Source organism: Canis lupus, chromosome 17 (assembly GCF_003254725.2).
Source record: "Canis lupus dingo isolate Sandy chromosome 17, ASM325472v2, whole genome shotgun sequence".
Classification (NCBI taxonomy): Eukaryota; Metazoa; Chordata; class Mammalia; order Carnivora; family Canidae; genus Canis; species Canis lupus.
The window spans coordinates 6,789,253-6,797,751 of NC_064259.1; the positions used below are offsets into that span (position 1 = coordinate 6,789,253).

The 8,499-nt window shown below is 57.0% G+C and overlaps 1 long non-coding RNA gene across 1 annotated transcript; it reads right to left on the minus strand.

Annotated features, from left to right (window-relative positions):
* Positions 1–1,772: 1,772 nt before the first annotated feature.
* On the minus strand, positions 1,773–7,906 carry LOC125752841 (uncharacterized). Its single transcript, XR_007403286.1, has 2 exons — positions 7,628–7,906; positions 1,773–2,019 (listed from the first exon to the last, which is right to left on the minus strand). It is a non-coding gene; the product is annotated as an uncharacterized LOC125752841 (long non-coding RNA).
* Between the last annotated feature and the right edge of the window lie 593 nt (positions 7,907–8,499).

Genomic DNA, 8,499 nt, shown 5'->3' on the forward strand with positions numbered 1-8,499 from the left:
TTTATATTTTATTTATTTATTCATGGGAGAGAGAGATAGAGAAAGAGAGAGAGAATGAGAGAGGCAGAGACACAGGAAGAGGGAGAAGCAGGCTCCACGCAAGGGAGCCTGAGGTGGGACTCGATCCTGGGTCTCCAGGATCAGGCCCTGGGCTGAAGGCAGGCGCTAAACCGCTGAGCCACCCAGGGATCCCCAGTTCAATGGTTTTTATGAGCTCTTTTGTGGAACTCTCTTAAGCAACCAGGGTGTGCTGAGTGGTGCCAAGCAGGGCTTTGGTCATGTGTCTGTCTACCTATTAGGTTAATGTCTCTGTGACAATGTGGTTTGTTTTTTTGTTTGTTTGTTTTTTCTGACATCTGGGGGCTTAGGTCTTCACTGCCCCTTGCCTGTGATATTGATAAGCGTGTTGTGGTCATTTGTCTTATTTTAGGACATTTTGCAGAAGTCATTTCTGCAAGGGCTGCGAAGCAGAATGTCAGTGCGGTCCCATCTAAGCTGAAGACGGGGATGTTAGCGCTGTTTTATTTTAGCTGTCCTGACTCCGTATTTTCTTGCTGGGGACCCTGGCCCTGACTCCCTGACAGTCCGACTAACTGCTGACAGTGGTGATGGACCCATGGGCACATGCATATGTGCAGTTTATTGAACGTCAGTTATACCTTAATACAGAGTGTGAGAAAGCTTTTCGGAGGCAATGAAGAGCAGACATTACAGCGAAAAAAACAAACCCACACAAAAAGGAGGTAGCATCTGGTACGTAGTTGTTTAGTCCATGCTGATTAGTGGACGCAATTCCTGCACACCTGAACCCAGAACTGGCTTTTCACTGTGTCTGTTCATGCATTTCTCCTTCCGTTGAGCAAATGCAGTAGAGAGAGGGGCTGTGCTCCGGAGGCACGAGTCCTGATCTGCCTTCGGGAGCACCGCCCCCAGGCTGGGGGCCCCCGTGCACCATCCCAGAACTGCGGCACCTGTGCTAGCGACACAGGAGGTTGCACGTGGAGCAGACACCGGGCAGTGCCGAGGAAGCAGGTGGAAAGTGGAAACTGGCCCAGGGGAAGGATGTCAGATAAGGTTTCACAAAGGAAATGGTTTTGAGGTTCCCTTGGAGGATGAGGGGTTCATGGAGCAGGAACAAGGGGGAAAGGGCGAAAAGAGACAAAGCAAAATCGCATCCGTCCCCATGGATGGAGCTAAGAGCCGCGCCTCAGCGGACCCCCCTCAGATGTCCTGGTTCCTCTAGGCCCAGCCACACAGAGTGACAGTGATGTGGAATCTAGGGTGTGGTCCGCTGGCCACGGTGGCCCCCACTCCGGGCCGCTGCTTGGCGCTGCCTCCAGGCCGCTGGGTGGGAGGCCTGGGAGGCCCTAACCTCCACTCGGCGGGCCTGGAGCCCCCAGAGGATTTCTCAGCTCCAGGGGGCTGCTCCTGAGGTCCCGGGGAGCAGAGGAGGCCCCCGGAAACAAGGCAGGCTTAGGGCAAGGACCCGTGTCTTGTGTAGTTTGAGTTTCCTGTGGCTGTGGTAACAAAAATACCACAGACCCGGTTGCTCGAAACGACAGAAATTGTGTCCTTTTCTACTGCTTCGGAGGCCAGGAGTCTGGAATCCAGGACTGCGCTCCCTCCCGAACCTCTGGGGGAGAATCCTTCCGTCTCTTCCAGCTCCGGGTGGCTCTGGGGCTCCAGGGCTCACGGCGGCGTCACTCCAACGTCATCCTGTGGCCTTTGTCCTCTTTATCTCTGCATCTTCCTTCTCTCTCTCTTTTTTTAAAAATTAATTAATTAATTAATTAATTAATTTTCTCATTTTCTTTCTCTTAGAGGGACCCCATTCACCCTAAATCCAGGATGACTTCATCTCGAGATCCTTAGTTATATCAGCGAAGACCGTTTCCAAATAAGGTTCCCTCACAGGTGCTGGGGGTTAGGACTTGGCCGTGTAGGCATGGGGCAGACTGCCTAACCTCCCGCTGAGTGAATCCAGGTACAGACTGACCCCCTTCTCTGTCCATACTGCACCTGTCGAAGGAAGTCACTCTGTAGGCCACACTTGAGGAAGGAGGGGGACATTGTTTTTTAAGGGCATCCTGGTTCATACTCCAGACCCCGGGAGGTGGGCCTCTTTCCTCCCTGCCCTCTATATGGCCCCCAGATCGTTCATATCCCAGTGTGGCCACCTACCAGGCCAGGGACCCCACACAGGGGACCTGACCTCTCCTGGCCTTGGCAAAAGGGAAAGTGCCTATTTCCTGGGTCCACTGTGGAAATGAACCCACTGGCAGGCTGGGCCAGCTGCTCCTCTGACTAACCCACACCTGCCTGACTCTCCTAAGAGGGCCCTCACCCTTGTCTTCCAGGCCTTTCCAAGGAGCCCTGCTGCCCTCACTTGGGCTGTGCACGGTGATGTCTGCTACCAGGAGGCCTTCCTTTGTGTCCAAGGTGTGTGTGGGGGGCCTGGTCCCTGTCCCTGAGGCTCAGATTCGGACCCTCCCCTGCTAGGCCCCATCCCCCCGCCGACACTGTCTAGGGCAAGTGGGAGATGTGCTGTGGCCTCTGTGCCTGCTGCTCTTCTGGCGTTCTGCTGGGGACCCAAGCAATCTTGGCTTGGGCCCCAAACGGCTGTTAGTGACCATGGCACATTTAGGTCTTCCTCATGGTCACTAGCTCCTGGGGATTCAGACCTGAGCCCACAAAGCCCAGCATGGAGGACATGCTGAACAGCTGTACTGTTTCAGGCCATGCCTGCCCGCCTGGTTGCACTTTCCTTCAGGATCCAGGGGCCTCCTCAATCCCTCCTGTAAGAGGGCTGCTTGTTGGAGCCACCCCTCTAAGTCCCTGAGGCATGCTCTGAGCATAGCAGGTGTAACCCTTTTGGCTAAAGCAAGTACTGCCACATACACACATGCATGGGGCCAAGGGCCACACAGTAGGTGCTTGATAAACATCAACTCTTCACCCCTCGAGGGCACACACACAGGCACACACGCCCAGAAAGTATGTTGCCCCCCCGAATCTGAAAGGACTGCGATGTGAGAAGCTCTAGAGCACAGCTCCGTGTGCAGATGATTATCACAAATACTCACCCCCTTCCTTTGCCAGATGCCAGCTACACCCGGAGGATGAAAGAAGAAGGGGCGGGCAGAGAGGAGGCTCTGGGGCACAGGATGGAAGAACCAGTCAGGGGAAGAAGGAAGCAAGGCCAGCGCAGGGGGTCGGGGGCCGGGAGTACGTGGGGGGTGTTTGGTCATGCCATGCACTCTGCTCAGAGAAAGACAGTCATGGGGACAGGAGATGAGGACCGGGTCCTGAAGGGAAAGAAGCAGGCCTCTGAGCCAGAAGAGATGCCTTTGTGGGGAAGAACCCATCAGAGACACCGTGGGGGCCGAGGGAGCCCCCCACCCCGGGAAGCAGCAGCTGTCACTCAGCCAGACTGCTCTGCCGGGCATCCCTGAGGAGGGCGGCGGGAGGGGCAGCCGGCCAAGGAGGGCTGCAGGGAGGCGGGGACGCTGATGATGGATGATGCAGCAAGAGCCTGGAAAGGCGGAGAAAGGCCTTTGACACAGGAAATGCACAGGGTGGGGCTGCTTCGGGAGGGGAGCCTCGCACTCCCTTCCCGGCTCCCCCCACCGCCGCCCCTACCTGTGTGCACGGGGAAGCTGTTGGGATTCCAGGACAAAGCCTTCATCTCTGGAACTGCCCTTCTTGAATGAATCAGGGTGGGAAACAAGGCGGCGTAGGGGGCATCTTGTAGAGTCCTGGCTCTAGGGTCCCAGAGATCTGGTTTCATAGTTTGGTCCTGCCACTTACCTAGCGAGGTGGCTTTTGACCATGGTTTCACCTTTCTGGCCTCTGGGGGACTGGATGCTGCTTTTTACTTGTTCTGAATGATCTACAATATCTAGCACAGCACTTGAGGCTGAGTAACAGATCCGCTCCTTCCTTCCTCCTTCCTTCCTTCCTTCCTTCCTTCCTTCCTTCCTTCCTTCCTTCCTTCCTTCACTCATCAATCACCTATCATATCTGACCCACTCACTCCCATGTCCACCGTCCTACCAACTCCCCACATTTACCCTTTAAACCCCAACAACTGGATTCTGCCTAGAACACACCTTCCCACACTCCTGCACTCTAGTGGCCTCACCACCTGTGGGTTCCAGAATGTCCCAGGCTCCCTGGTGCTTGTGAGCATCTATAGGTACAGCCCCAGTCTGAAACGCACCCCACTCCAGCCTTCCCCCCTCCCCAGGCCCCTTATACTTGGGCCTTTAGTTTGATGGTTATCACGGCCTATCTGCCTCCCTTGTAGCCCGGGGGCTCCCGCAAGGACAGTGCTTAGGTCGTTGACTTCTCTGCATGCTCAGCATCTGGCGTGGCACCTGGCACAGAGTGGGAGCTGAGAAAATGTTGAGGCCTGAAGGAAAAAAGAAACTACACTATCTGGTATGTGTTATGGGTTGAACTGTGTCCTCCCTCACCCCCAAAAGATATGCTCAAGTCTGTTATGAGCTGAATTGTGTCCCCAAATGTACATGTTGAAGACTTAATGCCCAGGATCACAGGTGACTATTTGGAGATGGAGTCTTTGACGTGGTGATTAGGTTAGATAGAGTAAAGCCTTTAGGGTGGGTCCTCACCCAAAGTAACCAGTGTCCTTCTTTCTTTCTTTTTTTTTTTTAAGATTTTATTTATTTATTCATGACAGAGAGAGAGAGAGAGAGAGGCAGAGACACAGGCAGAGGGAGAAGCAGGCTCTCTGCAGGGAGCCCAAAGTGGGACTTGATCCCAGGACCCCGGGATCATACCCTGATCCCAAAGCAGATGCTCAACCACTGAACCACTCAGGTGCCCTGACCAGTGTCCTTCTAAGAAGAGGCTATCAGGACACACACAGGGACTCACCAGGGAGGTGTGCACCAAGGAGAGACCACGGGAAGACACCGGAGAAGATGGCCATGTGCCCGACGCGGGGGAGAGGCCTCAGGAGAAACCAAACCTGCCAACACCTTGATCTGGGAATGGCAGTCCCCAGAACTGTGAGAGGACACAAGTGTCATTTAGGCGGGGCCCCGCCCGTGGAATTTGGTTATGAGCCCAGGCAAAGTGATTCCAAGTCTTAACCACCAGCACCTCACGGTGCAGCCTTATTTGGAGACAGGGTCCTTATCGCTATAATTCGTCAAGATGAGGTCATTAGGCTGGGCCCTCTTCCAATCTGACTGGTGTCCTTGTGAGAACAGGATGTTTGGACAGAGACGTGCGCTCCGGGAGAGCGCTGCGTGGAAGTGAAGACAGCATTCTGTGGACATCAGCCTGAGACCATGGGCTTCTGTGGTTGGAGGCCGCACGCCCCGTGGGGGGCACCCTGTTACAGCGGGGAGACCCACCCGCTACGGGGATGAAGTACTGCTCTGTTACCAGCTCTTGGAAGCGAGGGGGTTTCTGCCTATGGTAGCTCAAAGCTCTGGTTCCCCGGGCCGAAGTCTGGGAGATGAGCTCCGAGGCCCTCCTCCTGGAGATGGGCTCCCGGGCCCTCCTCTGCATCACTCCCTGCTCTTAACCACTGCCTCCTCTCATGCTGCCCAGGCTCAGGGAGCCTTGTCGCTTGCTGCTGAGTTACCTGCCCCAGACCACGCTGCCTCCCTGAAACTCCACCTGCAGGAAACCCCGACCCAGGCCTCATCCAGCCCTCAGCAGGTCCCCCGAAGCCCCAGATGCCAAAGCTTTGAAGCTTCCTGTTAGTTTGCAGCTTGGCCATCCACAGCTGCCTTCCATTCTGTACCTTTGCTGTCACCTAGTCCTACTATACACCTGTTCACACCCAGCTCCCAACCGGGAGAGAGGGTGGAGGAGAGGACGGAGAGCAGGCCTCCAGGAAGCTGTGGCAGAAGAGCGAGGATGGGGTGAGCCTCCCTGCTCCGGGGATGGGTGGTTGGGAAGCACCATCCCTGCCAGGCCTGCCCCCTGCAGGCAGAGCCAGGAGCAGAGGCATCCCCTGGAGGGACACGCTCCCCAGAGCGATCTGAGCCAAGGCTCCTTGACCTTCAGTGGGCCTGCAGATCACCTGGGGTCTTGCTGACGCCAAGATGGTGATGCAGAAGGCCTGCGTGGGGCCCAGACGCCGCGAGGCAACCAAGGGATGTCCATGCCTATGCTGCTGGCCCGGGGACCACGCTTTGAGTACTTGGGGCCCCAGCCCAGGGTACCCTGGGTACCCCTCCCTCCTGGGTGGGTACCCGGGTGTGTGTTTGAGCACCTTGGCTGATGGGTGCCAGCACCTGCAGGGCAGTCTGGGTCTGAGAATGCCTCCCTGTGGCCTTGTGGGCTGCTCTCCATACCCTGCTAGGGCCCCGGTGGTATGCCAGCGCTTCCCTGCACCAGCCCTTCTCACCCCAGGCTCACCCCCTGCTGGGAGATCTGGATATGGGCTATCAGCCTGGGGCTCATGCAGTCTCCACACTCTGAACCCCGACTCCCACCCCGGCGCTCACATCCATGACTCCACGGTCCCAGGCTCCCTCACGGTGTGGACCCCTCTAGGAATCCCTGTCCTGGGAGAAAGGGGAGGGCACCCAGTCTGTACTCAGCTCTGTGGTCCCTCCTCCCTAGTGCCTGCTCCTCCTTCCCAGCCCTCCTCCATCCGGGTCAAGGTCAAGCCCACAACTCCACCAGCCAGGCCCAAGCCTGCTCCCTACCGCGGAGGCAGGCTCCTCAGGCCAAATAGCCAGTGACCTGTCCTCCTCCACCACACCTGCGCTCCCACATGTCCTCACTCCTGGAGTGGGGGGGGGGGGTTCAGCTGAGGGGACCCCAGCTCAAGGGGAGCCCGGCGCCTCTGTGACCCTGCTGCCCCACGGGGTCCCAGGAACCTCTGAGATGCCCCCGGGGCTGTGACCTGTGAAGGGAGTTAGCTCTGAGCATCTGCCACAACACAGGCAAAGGGGAAGGAGGGAGGAAAAGGAAAAGATGGAAGCAAGGGGGGCTGAGAGAAGATGAGAAAATGAGAGGACGTGGCACTTGCCTAGGCCCTGGTGGGATTTATGAATTAATATCTTCAAGGGTGCAAGGGTCTCCTGTGGGTGGGGACCCTCAGGCCAAGGTCACTGCCCTCCCCTAGCTCATGTGTGGTGGGTACTGACCTCTGCCTTGAGGGTTCCCATGGCAACAGGCACCTGGCCTCTGCTCAGAGCCCCCCAACTCGGCCTGATTGGCCCAAAAGTTCTGGGGAGCCCATCTGGTTTAAGACCCGCTCTGGCTCTGTTGGTGGGTCTGGGCCCAGAACACTTCCCAGGACAGTGACGGTGCCGAAGGGTGGCGTGGATATAGGCACAACCTTTGGTAGGGAAATCTGAGAGCTGCCCCTGGTCCTAGACATGCCAACTCTCAGGCAGGAGTGCTCAGATGAAGAGCAACCGCAGGCCTGCTCCGTCGGTGCCTCCCCAGCCCTCCCCAGGCTCTCCCACCCCCTTCCCAGCCCAGTGTCCACTGTTCCCTCATGTCATTCCTATAAAATGAGTGTGTTCACTGCTCCGCTCTGCACCTTTCCCAGCTACACACATTTGTCCACTCTTGGAATCTATATCTTGAGCGGCTGAAATCTCACACAGCCTTCAAGGACTGCCCCACATACCTCTTCCTCCAGGAAGCTCTCCTTGATAGCCTCAACCAGAAGCAGTTTTCACTCCTGTCTTCACCTCTCCTCTGTCCTAGCTGGGTGACCTTGAGCAAGTTGCTTCTCTGTCTGGGTTTCAGTTTTCCCATCTGCGAAGTGGGTTTTAGTGAGGCCTCAGGTTGAAGGAGATAACACACGTCAAGCAGTCAGTAGGCGGGGAAGAAAGGCAGCTCCCCCCCCCCATCCATGGGGCTTCCCCTGGCCCTGGCCATCGCTCAGCTGCTGCACTGCCTCCGCCTCCCACGTGGCCCTGCCACCCTATTTGCACTCTCATCGCTTCCCTCCCTCCCGCTTCGTGGTCTGCCACTAATTTATTGAGGTCTGTGTGCACCGGGGAGGGTTCCGGTATCTGGCCCTGCTGGAAGGAGAAGGGAGACAGGGCGGGGGGAGGGGGCATGAGAGGTGTTCCCCGAGGTCCCAGAGTTCTTCCAGTCCCCCACCCTCTCAGTGAGCTTCCCCCAGGTCCCAGCCCTGCCTCCCCTCATCCTATGTCCCCCCCCCACACACACACACACGTGTAAAGAGCCATTCCTAAAGCCCTTCCTTCCAACACCCGAGGCCCGGATTAGGGGAGGCGACCCGAGAGGGCAGCCTGAGCTCCAAGAATGTGATAACCTTGAATTTTGTGATTCAACCGCCCACCTCAGCCTCAGGCTGCCCACTGGCTCCGGGACAGAAAGATGGGGTGGTGTGCGTGCTGCCCCACGAGGCAGGCATTCCACACCCATCCCGTCACATCACTTGGAAGTGGCCCCAGGAAGTAGGCAATGTTGTTTCTCCCCATATCACAGATGAAGAAACTGAGGCCCAGGCCGTATGCCCAGGGCCAC